Source organism: Equus caballus, chromosome 1, assembly GCF_041296265.1.
Source record: "Equus caballus isolate H_3958 breed thoroughbred chromosome 1, TB-T2T, whole genome shotgun sequence".
In the NCBI taxonomy this organism is placed as follows: domain Eukaryota; kingdom Metazoa; phylum Chordata; class Mammalia; order Perissodactyla; family Equidae; genus Equus; species Equus caballus.
Genome location: NC_091684.1, coordinates 173,450,601 through 173,469,008, shown reverse-complemented (window position 1 = coordinate 173,469,008; position 18,408 = coordinate 173,450,601). Strand labels below are relative to the sequence as shown.

Genomic DNA, 18,408 nt, shown 5'->3' with positions numbered 1-18,408 from the left:
GTGGAAAGTTTGTAGAGTATCAACACTGTGAGTAGATTTCAAAGAGGAAAGTATGATTTTATAAAGTGGAGGCCAAATAATCAAGATTGGAGAAAAATATGTAGAAATAAATTCTGCAGAAGACACTAAGTGATGACTAGCTATGGAGTAATATGTCTGAGTTCAATTAGGGATACACAGGGGATAATCAGTCTGTCCTTAGCAAGTGGACACTTGTTTTTATCCATCTGGTCCATGGTGATTTAATCAGTTGCTGATAGAGATGGATTTGCTTCTGGGAGGTTGTTGTCCTAGGAGTAGTTTGGAGCACATATTCCTGTGGTGAGTGTTTCGAGTCCAGTACATTTCACAAAGTTTTCTGAATTGTTGTTTTCTATGGTTTTAGCTTGTTCTCCCCTCCTAGACCCCACACCTAACTCCTAGTCTTGGAAAACTGGCATCACCAAGGGGATGGGTCTTGGATCCATGACTATCCTAGAGTCAAGGCCCTCGCAGTTAACCAGTGCTGCCTTAAGGGCAGTTAACATGTGGATAACAGGAGGCGACAGGGGGATGTGAAGCACCGATCAGGTATGGGTGATTCACAGTATAGTCAGCATTAGAATGAACCATTATGGCTTGTGATTGCGTAAAAACCAATGAATCTGTCTTTAAGTTCATCTACCCAACAGCAAAGCGAAGCATTCAGGCAAATGTCTCTAGAGATTTGGATTCAGGAATTCCAAATGAGATCACACATACAACTCTCTTTTACAACAGAATCAAGATGAAGCAAGTTAAAGAATGATTTTTAAAGAAACATCTTTTTGTAGTCCTCAAATGTGTCTATAACATGTTGAATTGCCAGTTTCACACATGGGCGAGCCGCTAGAGGTCACTTCTTCTGCTTGGGTCAACTTCCTGGCACCCTTTCTGGACCACTGAGGAAGGAGGAATGGCTACCTGCTATGTTCATCCCCTGGGGCATGGTAGCCAGGCTGAGAATTTCCCAGGGAAATGCCACTTCATCCTTACAGTTTTTGTATAGGTCTCTGTGGGTTTTGTAACACTGTGCTCTCGTATACCCCAGTCACAGTGCTAGTGAGTTTTACAAAAACCTCCCCTTCATTTTTTCCTGTATGGGCTTTGAGAACCCCTGGGGCCGGATGTTTTCTCCAAGTCAAGCTGCAGCAAGATCAAAGGGTTTCCGCAGTTAGGTCAGGATAGACTCGCCCAGGTGCTTCTGTCTGAAGCTCTTCCCCACTGGCTACATCTACCCTGCATTTTGTGACTAGAATGAACTTTCAGAAATCATCACATCCACTCCCATCTGTCTTTCTGGCCAGTCTACTCTCACATGGTTTCCATAGAGGAGTTTGTCAGCTATCCAAATGTCTCAAGGGGATTCTACATGCTGTGGGTTAGGCAGAAAATGTTTGTGGTCAGTGTAGCTTCTCCTGTCACCTGCTCATCTTCAGAATCACCTCTGCCTGCCCCACTTTACACCTGAGCAGTGTTATGTAGTTCACAAAGGTTTTCACATAAGTTAAAATTTTATCCTCTCCATTGACTCCCTTGTTGCTAAATTCAGGGCCAGTAGCCCATATGGTGCTTTGTGTGGTTTAGAAAAGGCCACTCTGCTGGGGGAAAGCAGAGGCAGCCCTAAGGGTTCAAGCTTGGCAATGAGGTGGCATCTTTGTGTGCCCAATAATGCTCTTCCTTCTCCTGTTGAGACTCCTCCACACTAGGGCTTCAGCTTGGTAGGCAAAGAACAGGCTACACTTTAGCCCCACTGTCCCCTTGGCCGAGCACCCATGTGCAAGGTGCAATCTGTGCAACTAGAGACAGTGGCTCCTGACAAATTCTACTGATGCTTTTTCATTTATGTTCTTGTTTGACCTCTAAATTTTGACATAGGCATCCCCTTTTTGAAAACTCTCCTCTGAGAGAACCAAGACACTGGTGTTGATTCGCCTTTGATTTTTGTGTTTATCACCGTGAAAACAAAGTCATACACAAGGCTCACGGAAAGTGACCTTATTAAATGTTAATCCTTAGAGTGTGAATTTTGTTGTTGTTATCCGAAGGGAGCAGGATTGAAAAAAGATTGAACTTCACACTTTCTCTGGAGGATCTTATCCAAATCCATGGCTTAATGGATCACAATTTTATCATAATTTTACTTATAATCTTTGTGATGATTCATTCCCACCCTACATACAACTGCATGCCTGCCCCCAAAACTCTAAGAAAGTTCATCTCCATGTAGACTCTAACACTCTTTTGCTGATTAAAAAACCAAAAGACAAATAGGAAAAGAGGAGAAGAAGAAACGCTATGGTCTCAGTAACAAACAATGTAACAGGGGATGGCTTAGGGAGGAAAGCAGGACAATGTAGGCCTCATGGGGAGGGTGGGATGAGAATGAAGAATTGTAACTTGGTCTCTTGAGTATAGCTGGTTTTAGGTGCTAGTCTTTGAAATGGCAAGAGGTGGGTGGTTACTGTGTTGAATAATAAATTAAGCTTCTGATTAACCCCTGTAAGACTCATTGACTCCCTCTTGGCGCTGGTGTACAGATCTACACCATCAGATGTACATCAGATGGCAGCCATCAGAAACTGGTTTGAATAGAACAAGTTTTAGGAACACAAAGTTGGGAATGAAAAGGCAATTAAAATCTTGGGTAATACCAAAACTTAAACTACGCAATCCTGTGGATGTGGGACAGTGAATCTTACAATCCTGTGGCTGTGTTAGAGAGTTGGGATGATGAATCCTGATGAGAATACAGCTGCTGTGGTTCCCAAATTTCACTCTCTCTCTGCAACAGGAGTGCACCTCCACGTGCTTTGTCACATGACTTTGCAGGGCCTCCTACTACAGGAAGAGTATTCAGCCCACTCCATTGACTTTGGGGTTTGGCCATTCTTTGATCCAGAGAATGTGGTTAGAAGTCACAGTGTGCCAGATCCAAGCTAAGGCTCCAAGAGGAATCCCATAATGGATTTCCACCAACATTCTTGAAGCCAAGTCCAGCTGGCCTGTAGACCAATGAGCAAAAATAATATATGTTTGATGTTGTAAGCAACTGAAATTTTGAGATTGTTTGTTATAGATCATAATCATTGCAGAAATAGCCAATTCATATTCATGCTAACCCTAAGAGGGACTACAAGTATGAAATTATATGCTTAAAATTTTTGGTGGCTCCCATTGTCTTCAAGATAAAATGATATGGAACATGGTCTTTCACATACCTCCCATGCCTACATCTTGTACTTTTCCACTTGTTCCCTTAAACTCAGCTGCATCGAACTACTTGCTTCCTGAAGGCTCCATGTTCTTTCAAACCTCTTTGCCTTTGCTGTGTGATTGTTTTGTCTGAGATGCCCTTTACTTCTTCTATCTCCCAATTTGGTCTTAACCACCTCCTAAGATCCTGTTAATTTTCTGGTCTTAGCTTAGCTGTTGACTTCCCTGGGACGTCCTTAATGATGGTGTGGGGGATCAGAATTGGCTGCCCCAAAATGTGTCTCTTTGGCTTGATTATTTTTAAAAACAAGATTCTGAAAAATCTTTGACTTTCCCCCTAACTGCCTGAAAGAATTTAAGATAGGCCTGTTCCAGAAAGGAACTGATACCATAAGATAACCATAGTATAATGTAAAGTAGATGTGATAGGCACCAACAAGCCTATTTTTATCAAAGTTTTGCCTATTGGTTGCCCTGAAAGCTCTTGTTTAACAAACGTTTGTATTTTTATCTTCATGTAAATTGTCTTCCTCCCTTTTGAAGACCCAAACCACTACCCCCAACATCCTCCTTTGTCTTTCATTAAACATAGTATTTAAGGTGGTGGTTTTAGACATTCTGGCCGTTACTCAGTTTTCCTGGTTTCTCCCTTGTATACAGATTATTATACCTTGTTTGACTTTCTCCTCCTATTCTGTTTCATGTCAATTTAGTTCTTGGACCAGCCAGAAGAACCCAGAGGGTAGAGGAATTGTCTTCCTTCCCTTCACTTTCCTGATGAAGGTGGGATAAAACTTAACTGGCTGGATGCTGCTCACTCCTGGACTACTGCAACTGAGAGATCCTGGACCTCTGACAAGAGCTAACAGAAGGTAAGAGTTCTTACCGCAGCAGTCTTCCAAACCTCTGCCTACAGAGTCTGGTGGATGCAAGGGTGGTGAATTTTCTTCCCTTTTCTAAATTTAGATTAACAGGAGGAAATATTGGTGATGCTAGGTTCTTGGACTCAGCAACTCTGGGAAATTAGGTTTGAGTGCTCATAAAAAGGAAAAACCACAGGGCAAGATGCAGGCATCTCTATAAGCCTGTTGTCTGAGAATATGTGCACAAAGTGAAAGCTGCTGCTAAGGGCATGTTGGAAGCCAAAGACTGCATAAATTTTATGGGCCTGGGTCAAGTAGTTAAGAGCCATTGGGGCACTTGCCACATCAGGAATACTCCCATGATAGGATAAGTTGGTCATGGAATGCGGTAGATGACACAGGTCCCCCAATAGTGTCAAGAAAATTTCCATGCAATGAGATACTCTGTAAAACAACGCATAACCCTCTCCCCATTACACCTCTCTCCTAGGTATTAGTCTGCCTCAAAGAGACCCAAAGTTTAGCTAAAACTGTTAGGGTGCATATAAGGTCAAGTTTTTTGTTTTGTCTTGTTCTACATCTTGAGTGTTTGGCCTTGTGGCCTTTCTGGTCTCCCATCTGGAGGATGCCTATACAAGTGTGCACCTTGGCAGCCAGTCAAGTAGACTGGGGTTCTGAGATGTATTCTCTTTGTCTGGCTCTGTCAGCAATCAGGAGAGTTTGTCTTAAGGGGTCCCAGGTGCTTTCAGTAGGGGCCTTTGTTGCCTCACACTTTGTTGCTTGTTAATGCTGGTACTAACTATCTGTTCAATGAAGGTCTTTACCTTCTTAGACTATTTTTGGGAGTGAACTTTCTGGATCTTGTGATGGCTGCTTCTTTTGCACTCTCTTTTGTGTATGCCTCTCGTGTCCGTAGTTAAGCTATCAAGTCTTATTGGTTTGAGTCACTATTAAGATCCTACTGATCAATGTGGCCAGACAATGGATCATTTAAATTAAAAAACCTTCTAAATTGAAAAAAATTTTTTTAGAAAGCTCTCATCTTAATCATTTTATTGGTACCTATGGAAAGACCCAATTAAAAAGGAAGTACAAAAAAAAATGACTAGCCTTAAGACACTGACTCAAAATACAATTAAATTGAGAAAATGTAAAAGTGTAAGTGTTGATAAAATTATAAAGTTAGAAATTTTTAGGCTAATATCATATGAAGTGGTTATATCAACTTTTTGAGCATGCTTTGGAAATGGACTTTATGTCTGGCTGGGAAAGCTTCCCCTATCCAAAATTATAAGACCAAGACCTATTGATAAAGTCCTAATGAAAGCTATGATTAGAGATATAGGAGTTGATGAAATTCAGATGCAATTTTGTAGGAAAATTGTTACATTGATGGGCTTTATGTGAAGTGACTGCATCTCTTTTGCATGATTGTATTAGAAATGGTGTTGTGGGGATACACTTGGTGTCTCACTGGGGAATGTTTCCCTTCCCTGATTGTAAGACAGCATACAAATCTGCCCTTCAGACAATGTTAATTAAACATGCTAAAGGACATAGATAGAGTTGCCCAAGTGCACAGCATACGAGATAAAAACTAGAGGCTGTTATCAGGTGCTAAAAAAAACGACAATAAACCTCCTCCACACTCCAAAGTAAATTGGTCCAGAGTTAACTTTTACACTTAGAAAGAGGGCCTCCATTAAATGCTTTGTGAGGAATTTTAAAGGTGTGGCACATTACTCTGAAATTTTAAACAGTAGTTGTGGAGTCTTTGTGTAAATGTGTCGATATGTATGTTATATATATGTGATATTTTGCCTCTGGAGGGTATGGCCAAAATTAAGAGCTCTGCTTAATTGGCTTAAAGTAAGCATTTATATAAATTATTTCTAAATGTGATAGAAAATAATCCAAATGTCTTTCATGTTACCATGATATAAAATAATCTTTGGTAAATGAAAGCTTGTTTAAGTTTGTTGGTTTGATTGAAGTACATATGTCCTCAGAGTTGTCAGTATTTGGCTTTGATGCAGACATGCAGCCTGGTTTTACTAGTCAAAAAAGCTCATGTTATCCCTGTGACAAATTTGTCAGCAAAATAATAGCTTTAAAACTAACTGATTTTGTCTAATGTCTCATAAAGTTTTGATGGGTAATCTAAACATATTGTTGGGAGCAAGTGATATAGATGTAAGTGAGATAAAAGTTTACAGATAAACTTTTAGCAACGATTATAGTTTGTGGCATGTGTATTTAAAATAACTTCCAAATTCTCTTTGGTAACTTGAAAACTTGGAAGTTTCGTTTAGTTAAATTAAATCAGAAAAATTCATTGATTATCTAGATCATCTCTAAATGAGATAAAATATTAGACATTAATTATTAAATACAAGTTTACCTACTTTTGGCTTCTTATAACAGAAAAACCAAAAAACTGTGTGAGTCTATTAGTAAACATGCCTTGTATTTTATTAAAGGTTGTACTGTGAAGCAGCATGTTTCTAGAAATTATAAAAAGTGCTTATAAGCTTGTGAAGCCACAGAATGCTAATGTAAGAAAAGTTCATAATTGGGGCCAGCCCAGTGGTGTAGTGGTTAAGTTCATACGCTCTCTTTCATTGATCTAGGGTTCGCAGGTTCTGATCCCGAGCGTGGATCTGACACTGCCTGTTAAGTTACACTGTGGTGGCATCACACATAAAATGGAAGGATATTGGCACAGATTTTAGCCCAGGGCCAACCTTCCTCTCAACAACAACAAAAAGTTCATAATTGCTTACTTCTTAGTTTTCACTAAAATTTGATAAGGAAAACATCTTAGCACTAAAGAAGAGTAAGATGTATGTTTTCAATAAAAAAGGTATAAAAAATACAGATATTTTTATTTGTTAAAAAGATTAAAAAATTTTTGAAAATGAAAATTCTAAGAGTTTTGTGCATGGTCAAGTTGAGTAAGATTAAAATGAATTTACTTAAGTAGATGAGTATTTGTTTTTGTTTTTGCTTGGAAGATTGGCCCCAAGCTGACTTCCCCCTGGTTCTCAATATAGGATGCCCCCATAGCATGATTTGATGAGTGGCAGGTAGGTCAATGCCCAGGATCTGAACTGACGAACCCTGGGCCACTGAAGCAGACTGCAAACTTAACCACTATGCCACTGGGCAGACTCCTGATGAGTTTTATTATCAAAGTAAACTGGTGCAAAATTAGAATTTGCTTTTTTATCACTCTTAAAAGGATAATTTTCTTAAACTTCTAGTCTACTCTTGGAAAAGAGGTTATAAAATGTTTTCTTTATTTTTGAGTAAATCTACATAAAAGACAAATAAATCTATGTTTTGTCAAAATAATTTCCTCTCTTCAAAAAAGCTGAGGTCTCTCTGTTAAGGACTTTTCTCTATGTTTGCCTTTAACATCTTCTGTTGTCACTTTGGTTAAGTGGATAACTAAGTGCTATTTCATAGGGACCTATGATATTGTATGGGTAAATGTTATTGATGTGTTTTAAAAATTACATAACATTCCTAAAATTCTGATCTGTCTTGGTTATCAGTCATAATTCTACTTATTATCTTAAAGTGTTGTATCTCATAGACATAACTAAATTTCTTTGTTGATTGCCATTTTTAAGTTGTTTGTAATTTACAGATATTTATTGTCTTACTCTGATGCTTTTGCAAGTGTTTCATCTTCAAAAAGATTTGTGGAAAGGACACTGATGCTTACTCTAGAATACAGGTTTCTGATCAACTTTCAGATAACAAAACTAAACTGGATCTGAAATTGCAGAACTCTAATGTAAAAACTAATAACTTCATGACTCAGCTAACATAAGATCAAGATGAAGAGATGATTACATGGGACTAAATGAACTGATGAGGATGATTATAAATTTTATGACTTTTAATTTACAATATTGATAATTTTTTAAATGTTTTGTTTCTTCAGATTTAAGGAAAACTTTTTCTCTTTTCTCTGAAGCTAACTATGACTTATAGCAATTTGGTAAATTATTATTTTGCAAGCAGAATTGAAACATTTATCTTTTTCTCCCTACCTGATCCCTCCAGAATTTGGGAACTCCTAGTGAATAAATATTCATATTTTCATGACAATACAGTTATTTCTTTAAGTTCAATAAGCGTCCATTCTCCTTATAGCAGGACACAATTGGAAACATTGGTTATATTCCCAAAGCTTTGACTGGAATGTCATATTTGAGAGAAACATACACAGACTCAGATATGACCAGACAGCTTTTGAGGAATAAAGGTTGACTTTGTGAATTCAAGCCACTTGGAAAGCCACTTGGTGAAATAAAGCACAGGGTTCCCAACAAACTTACTAGGTGAGTAAAGAAGGTCGCCTTTCAGGTAGATACAAAAAAACCCCAGGATATTTTGGGGGAACCTTAAGAGAAGAGAGGAATTCACCCAAATCTAAGATATTACAGCCAGTCTGATGATAAGTTCTTGGCTTTGCTGTCCTGGCCTTGAGAGGCCTATAAAGTTCAATCTGAGATTCCTTATGAAAAGTTCTAGCAAAGCATACTTAACAGAGCCTAGATAATCAATTGCTATTCTTGCTGTCCTTGTGTAAATAATTGGGCCAAGTTGATTGAAACTAGACATTTTACAAACCAGTTAGTCTTAATTTAGCTATCTTAGTTAAAAATGAAGGTGATTTTAAAGTGAAAAGTTATGTTTCAGTAGAAGCTATCACACACATTTATGAATATTCGATTCTAGTTCTGTAAATTGTCCTTGAGGTTTTGTTTCATATCTGCAAACTGCACTGGGTCCTAAATTCTTCTAGTCTCCTGAAATATCTGGTTAAAAATCTCCAAACTAATGTTTTCAATTTTTTCCATCATTTTCATTTGGAATTGTTAAGAACTGAAAATACCCTTGTTCCTGAAGCTCTACAAGCTGAAGCTGGAGAACATGATGTAAACTTAAGAGATTCATGTCTGCTACTGTGTAAGCCGCTCAAAAGGATGCCTGAACACCCGATGACATCATCAGAGACATTTCAAAATGCAAAAGATGCTTCAAAACTGACATCTAGAAATCTTCTTGACTGACTGTCCCCTGGACTCAGAAACAGGTTTATAATTTGCTCCAACCATTAACCTTATTTTTCTTTTTTTTCCATAGAAATGCTTTTTATTAAATACCTGATTGCTTGCTTACACAATATAAGCCCAGCTTTGAGAGCCTACCTGCATCACCACCTTCTGAAATGAATTTAACTGAATTATTATCAGCACTAAAAGACCTATTCAGTGACATGGAACAATCTATCAACTCAGCTTCTGGACTGTGAAACCTCTTAAAGTTTCAAAGGTGGGAGTGTGGGGGATCAGAATTGGTCACCCCAAAATGTGTCTCCTTGGCTTGATTATTTTTAAGAACAAAAAACTCTGAAAGAAATTTTGGCTTTCCTCCTAGCTGCCTGAAAGAATCAGTCCAGGAAGAAGCTGATACCATGAGATAACCATAGTATAATTTAAAGTAGGTGTGATACAAAGGCACCAACAAGCGCTTTTTTTAATCAAAGCTTTGCCTATACATGGCTGTGCAAACACTTGTTTATCAAACATTTGCATTTTGTCTCCATGTAAATTGTCTTCTTCCTCTTTGAAGACCCAAACCACTACCCACCACACTCCATTGTCTTTAGCTGAAGATGGTATTTAAGGTGGTGGCTTTGGCTTTTCTGGTGAGTTACTCAGTTTTCCTATGTATGCATGTTATTATACATGGGGTTTCTCCCATGTGTACAGGTTACTAAATTTTGTTTCATATCTATCATTATTCTGTCTCATGTTAATTTAATTCTTGGACCAGCCAGAAGGGCCTAGAGGGCAGAGGAATTGTCTTCCTCCCTTACAATGGCTCAAGTCTAGACTGGGTTAGGTGCCCACCCCGTCCCTGAATGTCTTGGCTTCCAGGGCTCACCTCTTTCATTGCACTCAAATCCCTTTTTCTCTCTTCTTCAGTAGGCAGAGACCCTTGAGAGAAGGGATTTCTCTTGTTCATCTCTGTAAATCATACAGCACAGTGCCTGACTTGGTGAATACTCAGAAATTGTCTTCTGATTCCATTTTAAAGATGTGGTATCTTATGTTCAGAGAGGATAAGCTAGAAACTGAGAGAGCATTGGCCAGAACTCACATCTTCTCAACTCCTAGTCCCATGCTCTTTCTCTGGCACCAGGCTGCTTTATGGAATACTACCTCTCATTGGTTTAGTGGAGCACAGCACCAGCAGTTGCAAACAAATTGATTTTTAACATTAGCCTGAGTTAGGCATGGTTGGGAAGATAAATTTGTTGTGATTTGCTTCATACCACGAAATGTATTCTAAAGCTGAGTAGAAATGAGTCTCATGTTTACTTATTTGGAGTATTCAAATCACATTCTTTTCACGAACATGAGTAATCAAGGATCAATTGTGCCTCTGCAGAGGAGTTCTAGAATTCCCAGGCTGGGAGAGACTCCAAGGATCATATATTCACTCCCTTGGGTGTTCAGATGAAAGAGTCTAGAAAGATCCAGAGAGATTTCACAACTTGGCCAAGGCAACATACTTCAAAGGGACATACAAGAAATCAAGCATCCTAATCCTAGGCCAGTGATATTATTTAATACACTGGGCAAATACTCAGTCTTCTTTTGCTTTTTATTCTGACATTTATTATTTGAAAGTGTCTCTGGGTATCCTCTCAGTCCCACCATGAAGAGTGACCTCCTTTCCTGAGGTGGCCATAGAGTGGCCTGAGCAGCCTGGAATTTTTTCTCTGTATGGATTTCCACTGTTGTGTGAGATCCTCCTCTGTGGGAAGGGGGAGGGACAAGCACAGGGCAGGCGTGTCCTGAAGTTCAGTTCTTCCTGGAAGGAGGCCAGGCCATGTTCTCAGTGCCAGGTAAGCTCATTCTCAGGGAGGAACAGAGGTAGGAACAGTGTGTGGGGACTGGGTTTACCATGGTTTTGTACAGTCCTGTCTGGGTCCAGGTCTCATGTTTGGAGGCTCAGAGTACCTTGAGAAAATTTATGGGATACAAAGCCAAGAAATGAAATTGAAATTAGACAAGAGTATCTTCCAGGATTGGAATATTTTGGATTTCAACTTTGAGCTAGCTTTATTTATTTCCACTCCATGAACCTTGTATTGATATGTATTTTTTGTGAGTTACACCTAAATTGTAGAGTATTCAAAGGAGAATGCCACTCTTGGAGAAACTCAAATCATGCACAGGTAGGAGCATCTAAAAATCATCAGGTAGTGGAGACAAGGAAGGGAGATACTGGGGGTGTTTGATCATAGCCTTCAGACATCTTTTAGGAAAGAGCTTGATTATTAGAATACAACTGAATTCTCATGTCTGTTTATGCATTGTATCTATGGCAATATGTTGGTTTGATTGAAATATATGACAAAAACCTGGTCTTACATAGATATGGAGTTCATAAAGAGATGTTAGTTGCAATGTAAGATGTTAATAAACTTTTCATATTCTGTGACATTAAAATCCATTGGTCTTTGTTGAATTTTGGATGGAAGTTTTACCCAAGCATGGTTTTGCAACATTATTCTTTGGTCACTTGGGAAATAATTGGTTCACTGAGTTAGGCAACTTCCACGTGTTGACACATTTCATTATACTATATCAAAATATCACAGTAGTTAATATCACCACCAATATTTTGAAGTCAGAAAAGTATTTAAATACTGGGGAGCTATCCAGCTCATGGGGGAAGATATAAGTTTTCTTAAACTCTAATTTTTGCCTAAAGCTTAGATTTTTGTCTTTAGCAACAACTATGAGTTGTTTTTCTTCATGTGGCAGGCTCAGTTCATTCACTTTCAAGAAGATGCCTTCGAAACACACAAGCATGAATAACCATGGTTTGTCTGTCAGTCATTCTTCCAAGCAAAACTGGTGTTTCATGTAAAAAGTGGCTAGTTCAGCTTGCAACTCAAACAATTGCACAAATGTTTTCCTTGAGATAACTACCATAATTTGGAAGGCAGCACAAGTTCTTTATTTCCCCTTTTGTCATACAGAATATTAAAAAGACATATACGTAAGAGTTGAGATTTAATAACATTAATAGTTTTTACTGCTTTGTCAATGTTATGGACTGAATTGTGTCCTCCCCAAATTTGTACTTCGAATTCCTCACCCCAAGGACCTCAGAATGTGACTATATTTGAAGATAGCACCTTTAGAGAGATAATTCAGTTAAAATGAGGTCTTTTGGATTAGATTAGGATCCACCCTTAGGGTGAATACTATCCAGTTGGACTGAAATCCTCATAAGAAGAGGAACTTTTTACACACAAAGATAAGAGACACCAGGGTTGTGCAAGCGCAAAGGAAAGATCATGTGTGGACACAGTGAGAAGGTGGTAATCTGCAAGCCATGGAGAGAGGCCTCAGGAGAAACCAATTTTGTGGGCACCTTGATCTTGGACTTCCAGCCTCAGAACTAGGAGAAAATCAATTTCTGTTGTTTGTCACCTAGTATGTGGTATTTTGTTATGACAGTGCACACAAACTAATATAGTCAATAGCATGTTTTAGTGAACGTGCTTTTTTTTCCCCTGGAAATATGTGGCAGTGAATAATGCAATGATTATTAATACAGAATTGATGCCACTGCCTTGATTCATGCTAAGGTGCCAGCAGTTTAACCCATCATTGCTTTTGTACCATCAGTGCAAATGTCAACACAATGCAAAAGGCAAATAACATTTTGGCATTACTGAGAAAATGGTTTTGACTTCATCAACTCCCTGAAAATATCTTGGAGCCCCTAGAGGTCCATGGACCATCATTTGAGAACTATTGTTTTAAATCTATGTTATTTGTGAGGCTGAAGCTGCAATGGCTGCAGTGAAGCCCAGGCTCTCCCCACTGCTTCACCACTTTCTACTTGTTTCCTAGTGATTAACAGATCATTTGTATCATATTCTTGACTGATGAAAGAATAAGTGGTCAGGAGCCTTTATGAGCAGCAGCCTCCATTTCTGTAAACATTATGATATTGGCCCGCAGGCTTTGGTTGGAGTCTCTAGAGTCAAGGACCATGGTCGTGTTCCTCTGGTGTCTTGTTCTTGGTTGTACTCTGGGGGTCAGATGCTGGATCCATGATGACTGTGCTTTGGTGACAGAGCAAGGGCTCAGTGAAGGCCATGAGTCTGACTACATCACCTTCAGTACCCATACTACATTTCTGTGGCAATACTTCCACCTGTCCATTAAACATAATGTTTACTTGTTTAAGTGACAGGTAGTTGGTATGGTAACTTGAGGTTTTGACAAAACCATAAAGAGAAATAAAAGAACAATATGGCTTGATATGTTAATGGGTCAAATAACATACTAAGCAACTGGACAGGAATTAAAAGAGACCAGGCTTTTGAACTGAGACCCATATAAGGCCCCAAGAATGGATAAACTTGATAAGTTCTCCACATTTATGGGACCCTGACACACTTTGACTTTTGTCAAAACCTTCTCGTACCTTCTCTATGATGCTCACCCACCTGAGGGAGAAGAGAGCTTGACAATCAACTGATGGGAGTTCATTGGAGCATCCATGGAAGTCTGGAACCACCTCCCCTGCCCCACAAGTGGAAGGCTTGATTTTGAACTACTATCATTATGTCAGATCTTGAAAGGTAGTGATTTTAAGATACCTCTCTTATGCCTATGTCTTGAATAAGAATAATACAAAATGTGCAACATCACCATTAGTGGTTTTCTTATTTATTTCACCATATAGTTAGCATCAGTGTTCACTGTGGTCTTGGAAGTATGTCCTATGAACGCACAGTTTTCATTTGTTTACATGCCTTCAGATGCAGGGAGTTCTTTGAGTGGAGCAGTAGTCTTTAGGAAAGTATGCTAATTTTCCAGGAAGATATTACATTTAACTTTTTCACTGTTTAGACTTGATTAAGTCTTCTTGGCCACTTAAAAATGAAAACTTTACAAAACATTTTAGTATAAAGTTTTGGGACATTCCAAAAAAAGAAATTAATAGAATCAGTATCTGTAGACTCATCATGTAGATTTAACCATCATTAATGTTTACCATATTTGCTGCTTATTTTGGTCGGGCACTTAACAATAAATTGCAAACATTATGATTATTCATTCCTAAACACCTTGGCATGCATTTTTAAAAGATAAAAATATTTTTCTACGTAACTATAATACTGCTTCCCACCTAACGAAATTAACAATTCCCTAAAATCATTTAATAACCAGTCTACAGTCAAATTTTCCTGATTCTTTCAAAAGTGTCTTTTACAGATGGTTCTTACAACAAGAATCCAATTAAAGACTATATATTTAATTTGGCTGCTATATCATTTAAGTTTCTTTAATGTGTAATAGTTCTCTTCCACTGCATTTTTTTTTCTTCTTTTCATCACGTTTATTACTGAAGGGACTGCTCTGTTGTCCTGTAGAATGTCTCACCTTCTGGATTTGTCTAGATGTTTCTTTGTAGTATCCTTAAGTTGTTCTTCCGGCTCCCTTGTCTCCTGTTAGAACTGGAGATCTGATTAGGTTATTTATTTATTTATTTTTGGCAGGAACACTGTATGTGGTGCTGTGTCCTGCATCCTGCATTGTGTTAAGATGGACATAATGACTAGATGAGGCTAAGACCAATCATTAGGATAAGACAGTGACAGAAACATCTTTCTTTTGAAAAGTTACATCTTTCTATTGCAACTTGCAAGTAATCCGAGACCTTAAAATGCTTAATTAAAACTTTTTAAAATGGCTTTGAATTTTTTTCTTCATGATCTCTTGTGAGAAGCAGGAAGTTGGTTATATTTCCTCTTTCTGTAACTGTGAGTGCCTCCAGTCTGCTATACGAGAAAGAAATGTTATGAACTCATCACCACATGCTGAAACGTTTATTCCTAAAAGAGTCTGCTCTTTTAGAAAATACGCAATTCAAGGATGATATGCTCCATTTCTGCACTAAAAATGAGAATTTCATTAGAAGTGTTATCTATGAGAATTGTTTATATTCCCTGAAAATGGAATTTTCTGATTTTATTGTGAATGAGTTAATGTATTCTATCCTTTAATCCAGAAGCCTAGTTATTTTGAACACCCTGCGAGGAAGCCTGTGCATTTCTTCCCCTGTACATTGCTTTTGCCTTTCTGTACTTAAAAAGCGCAACTGGACTTGGTGTGGTAACTGGGGATTGTAATCCCAGGATGAAGGGATTAATCCCTGTGCTCTTGGATCAACATACGCAGGGTCAAGAGAAAAACGAAAGAGAACCCAGGACACATAAGTTCTCAGGTCGATGGTATTAATATTGATTGATCCTCTGAAGTGAACAGAAATATTGCTTAGTTCCCAGGAAATATCTTTCAAAAAACACGTAGAGTAAGCGGGAAGGGATAAACTATGCCTTTGCTCTGGATGAGGAGACTGCTTGGTGACATTAGGTCAGAGAGGGAGATTCCTGACTCTGAAATAATCTTCCCGGTCCTGCTAGGTCTTCACCATCTTCAAGGACCAACTCAAGATTCACATCTAGGAGCTCTTCCCAGCTATCTCTACCCGACAATATTTTCCCTGCCACCATCTGTTTACTTACTTGTGACTTTCTGATAACTCAGGTTTTCTCTGTGAAGAGTCTGTACTCTTCATCACGTCTCAGGGCCATTTGTCCAGTGCTACTTAACAATGGCCTTCTTGCCATCTCTACTCCCTAATTGGATAGTTTTATCATCAGAACAAGACACATGAACTGTTAGAATTTGGGGATTCAGTGACACAGTTTCACCTTGTAAATCTGTTTCTAGTTACGGCCTTTAGAAAGATATTATTTTAAAAAAAAGAACTCTGTAAGCATGTCATACTCCAATGAGATGGAATTCAATTCACAGCAACCGCTTTCCAAACACTTGTTTTGTTTTGTACTAGGCACTGAGCTCTTTGAAAGGAGCAATTAATTAAACTAGACAGACGTTGGTTTCCCTACTTGGTTCACCATATACTAGTGTGTGACCCATTACACAGGTTCACAGTCATTTTTAGTTTCATCCCCTTTACTTCTGCCGCGATATTTCCTTTTACATTGCCCTTGGCATATTTGCATTATTAAAATGTGTGGTTGGGATTATTTATTTCTGATGACTTTAGTGATCCTTGTTCACTTTCTGAAACCATTGCCATAGACAACATGGAATAAATCCCGAAAGGGAGGAGTCAGGGGGCAAGAAAGCTCATGTATTACTTGTCCATGACACTCAGAAGACTCCTCCTGATGCTGAGACACACAGAGTGGATCACAGCTGCGTGTCTTTCAAAAAAGGTTTAATGCACTTCCACCTACGTGATACTGTAGTCACGGTGAAACACAGCAGTAGGAAAATCCCTCTTCTTTTTTCCCCTTCCTTGGCATTTAGCCATCACCACCCTCTGCCATCAGAATACCTCAGAAATCTCCTCTCACCAATGCTGTTATTGTGGTTAAATGCTATAAAACTCAGAGGTATGAAATTATTACAATCACACAAATCACTACGTAAAATGCTAAAAACCTAAAAAATTAATAGACAATGGGAAAACAAATGAATTCACTTATTGATCAACAAACTTGAAAAAATGTTTTAACCCTCTGGTAATAAAAAATGTAAATAAAGCATTAACAAACTATTTTTTTGAGATATATTTAGGCACTGCTTTTGTCAGAAAAAGTGATGTTCCTAGTGCTGGCAAGATATTGGTAACAATATAAATTGCTATACTTTTATTGGGAGTCAATTAGTTAATAGCAAGAGGTTGAAACTATTTACATTAGTTATGGCAAATATCTCTCCTTTGGTGAATTGACTGTGAGAAAATACTACTGATGTTTGAATATAAAGCAAAGTTTATTATCCTCAGAGAAGACAGTGTCCCCTTACATTTGATTCCTTACAAAAATTACAAGAAGCAATATTACAATGCTTTCATGCAGTCTTATTTTGCACAATTAAGCACAGTTTATTGAAGACCCAGTAACCTGGGATGATCTCAATCAATGCTAGTTCACAGATACTTATGGAAGTCAGCTGATGAGATTAGTGAAGAAGAGGACTAAGGAATTTAACAAAAATGTGGTAACTACTCTTGGGAGCACGCCTTCGAAATTATAACTGTTCAAATTTGTTTAAATAAATCTTTTAAAGGAAATGTCTTGTTGTGGACATCATGAATATTCACTTACAAGATAAAAGTCAAAACAACAGTTTAATATTTTGTGAATGGGTATTGTGGTTCAAAAATGCTTTAGTGACAGCTTCATATATGGATTCATAATGTGCTATAATTCAGACAACGGAGACACAAGTGAGTTTGATATGCTCCAGGAACATTTGTGAAGATTAAAAAAAGCAGCTCTATTGATGACAAATACATTGATTTGAAATGCTTGTGCAGAATTTGAATAAAATTTATGAACTATTAGAATGGAAAAAGGCAGCATTTCAGAATTAATGTACTATTTTATATAATATGTGATTTTAAATATGTATGTGTAACTAAATTAAAATATAAAACAATTTTGAAGTAGAATTTGACTATTTCATGTACAATCTTAAGGGTTTACGTGTTCAAGTTGGCCAAAAACTTTAATTTAAGCTTCTATTTGAGGAAACGAGGGCTTACGTCAGGTTATATACATATATTAAGTATATATAAAGCTTTTATATATATAATTTCCTCATATACATATGTGATAACTTTAAATAATGAAAAATTTATAAGCACAGCTATGTTGATAATAGCAATTTTCCTTTCTTTTTTTTCTTTTTGAGGAAGATTAGCCCTGAGCTAACTGCTGCTAATCCTCCTCTTTTTGCTGAGGAAGACTGGCCCTGAGCTAGCATCCATCCCCGTCTTCCTCTACTTTATATGTGGGATGCCTGCCGCAGAATGGCTTGCCAAGTGGTGCCATGTCTGCACCAGGGATCCGAACCAGCGAACCCCGGGCTGCCAAATCGGAATGTGTGCACTTAACTGCTGCACCACCAGGCCGGCCTGCAATTTTTCTTTTTTGAGGAAGCCTAGCCATGAGCTAACATCTGCCGCCAATCCTCCTCTTTTTTTGTTGAGAAAGACTGACCCTGAGCTAACATCCGTGCCCATCTTTCTCTGCTTTGTATGTAGGACGCCTGCCACAGCATGGTTTATGACAAGCAGTGTTTAGGTCCGCACTTGGGATCCGAACTGGTGAACCCTGGGCTGCCGAAGTGGAAAGTGTGAACTTAACCTCTGT

The 18,408-nt window shown here is 38.2% G+C and overlaps 1 long non-coding RNA gene and 1 gene segment (V, D, J or C); one reads left to right on the top strand and one right to left on the bottom strand.

Moving 5' to 3' along the window:
• Positions 1–13,452, top strand: part of LOC138918616 (uncharacterized) — a 100,772-nt gene extending 87,320 nt beyond the window's left edge. The window contains exons 2-3 of one of the 2 annotated variants that reach the window (XR_011428152.1): positions 3,948–4,106; positions 9,258–13,452. This is a non-coding gene — a long non-coding RNA (uncharacterized lncRNA). Of the gene's footprint in view, positions 1–3,947; positions 4,107–8,994 lie in introns of both variants that reach the window. The other variant, XR_011428148.1, reaches the window with a different exon arrangement.
• LOC100057843 (T cell receptor alpha chain MC.7.G5-like) overlaps positions 1–18,408 on the bottom strand; it is a 435,091-nt gene that overhangs the window by 117,376 nt on the left and 299,307 nt on the right.